The sequence below is a fragment of the Oncorhynchus masou genome, chromosome 17, assembly GCF_036934945.1.
Source record: "Oncorhynchus masou masou isolate Uvic2021 chromosome 17, UVic_Omas_1.1, whole genome shotgun sequence".
NCBI classification, from domain to species: domain Eukaryota; kingdom Metazoa; phylum Chordata; class Actinopteri; order Salmoniformes; family Salmonidae; genus Oncorhynchus; species Oncorhynchus masou.
Genome location: NC_088228.1, coordinates 16,789,621 through 16,791,867, shown reverse-complemented (window position 1 = coordinate 16,791,867; position 2,247 = coordinate 16,789,621).

Sequence of the window (2,247 nt, the reverse complement as noted above, 5' to 3'; positions counted from 1 at the left end):
ATGTAATATGCCAGGGAACTCCCCAAATACAGGTGTGCCAAGCTTGTAGTGTCATACCCAAGAAGACTTGAGGTTTCAATCGCTACCAAAGGTGCTTCAACAAAGTACTGAGTAAATGGTCTGAATACTTATGTAAATGTGATATTTCCATCTTTTTTTAAATACAAATGTCTAAAAGCCTGTTTTTGCTTTGTCAGTATGGGGTATTGGGTGTAGACTGGGAAAAAACAGCAACATTTAATACATTTTAGAATAACATAACAAACATAACAAAATGTGGAAAAAGTCAAGGGGACTGAAAACTTTCCAAATGCACTGTACATATTCTGCAGCTAAGAAAGTAATAATAAGTGTATGTTGTTTAGTAAGCTGTTAATAGCCCATTTGCCTCACCCTAATAATTTGGTCCCTTTCCCCGTCATAACTAAGGACCCACTGTTCTGACTTGGTTGTGCACATGTAGCCTATAGCCTGTTTTAGAGAAATGTAATCATTGAATATTGTAAGAGCTTTCATTGTCTGCTTATGTGCCCCCTTTATTTATCATACGGTTCTGACTTGCTGTACAGGGAGAAAACTGTAAGAACGGCCCATGTTCTAAATTCTGTCGCTGTACATTTCAAAAGTGCTGAACAAATAGTTATTGACTACGTCCGTCCTACCTCGCTCATTAATGTCTACAATAGTCAATTACAACATTAACAATGTCTACACTGTATTTCTGATCAATTTGATATTTTAACAGACAAAAAATGTGCTTTTCTTTCAAAATCAAGTACATTTATAAGTGACCTTTTGAACAGTAGTGTGTGTATATGTCACGTTCTGACCTTTATTTCCATTGTTTTGTCTTTATTTAGTATGGTCAGGGCGTGAGTTGGGGTGGGCAGTCTATGTTTGTTTTTCTATGTTTGGTTTCTGTTTCGGCCTAGTATGGTTCTCAATCAGAGGCAGGTGTCATTAGTTTTCTCTGATTGAGAATCATACTTAGGTAGCCTGAATTTCACTGTTGGTTTGTGGGTGTTTGTTTGTCGCCACATGGTACTGTTTCTGTAGAGTTCATGCTATTGTTTTTGTTCAAGTGTTCATTTGTCTTTATTAAAAACATTCTGGACACTTACCACGCTGCATCTTGGCCCAATCCTTACTCCTCTTCAGACGAAGAGGAGATCTGCTGTTACAGTATATATATATACGTTCTGTCACTCATAGGGACACTACGTCATTGCGAAGTTTATGTCCTTAGTAAGGATAGACATCCAAAATATCAGCCCTTTGGGTCCTGCCATAGAGTTATATTACACATACCTGTCCAAGAAGGCTCCAGGTCATTGGCCACAGATAAAATGACGTCAAATCACATTATACATAGAGTAGCTTTGATTAGACTTATCATGTCAACATCTTACTTTCAAAGTCTTAGCTAGCGGTCATCATCATAATTCAAGTCAACAATCTACTGGCAAATCCTTTTTAATCCTTGTCATATGAAGATAAATAATATAGAGAAATTATAGATAAAACTTAGCGGTGCTCATCGGCCATTGGACATAAAGATTACACAACAAGTTGGAAATCGCAAATTCAACAATGAGTCGTTTGGAAGGAATCAGTTGCTAACAGCAAGCAGTACAAAGCAACCCGTAGACTGCTATTCAATGGAGTGGCTGTGTTTTTTATTTATTTTTTTACATAAGTTTCTACCATATATCCAGAGAATGCCAGACTTTGATGACAAAGTTTGATGACAAACCGCTGTGCCACCTTCATGTTTAAGTGAGCACATGACAAGCCAAGGTGAGTCCAAAAATGTCTTGTGTGCTGCTGCATAAATTATGTAATATGCAAGGGAGTTCTGTATACCGTAGCTAAGAAAGTAACACTAGCTGTATGTTGTGTATTAAGCTGTTAGTAGCCCATGTGCCTCACCCTAATAATTTTGTTTATTTTCACCTGTTAATTTCACCAAACATTACTGTTCTGACTCGGTGGTGCTGCACATGTAGCCTATAACCTGTTTTTGAGAAATGTCCTGATCTAATATTGTAAGAGGTTTCATTGTCTGCTTAAATGTCCCCTTTATTTTTCCTACGGTTCTGACTTGGTGTACAGGGGAAATACTGTAAGAGCAGCCCATGTTCAGCATTCCTTCACTGTACATTTCAAAAGTGCTGAACACATAGTTATATTGACTACTTCCGTCGTCGCTCGCTCATTAATGTCTTAATCAGGTGTAGCAGTGGTAAG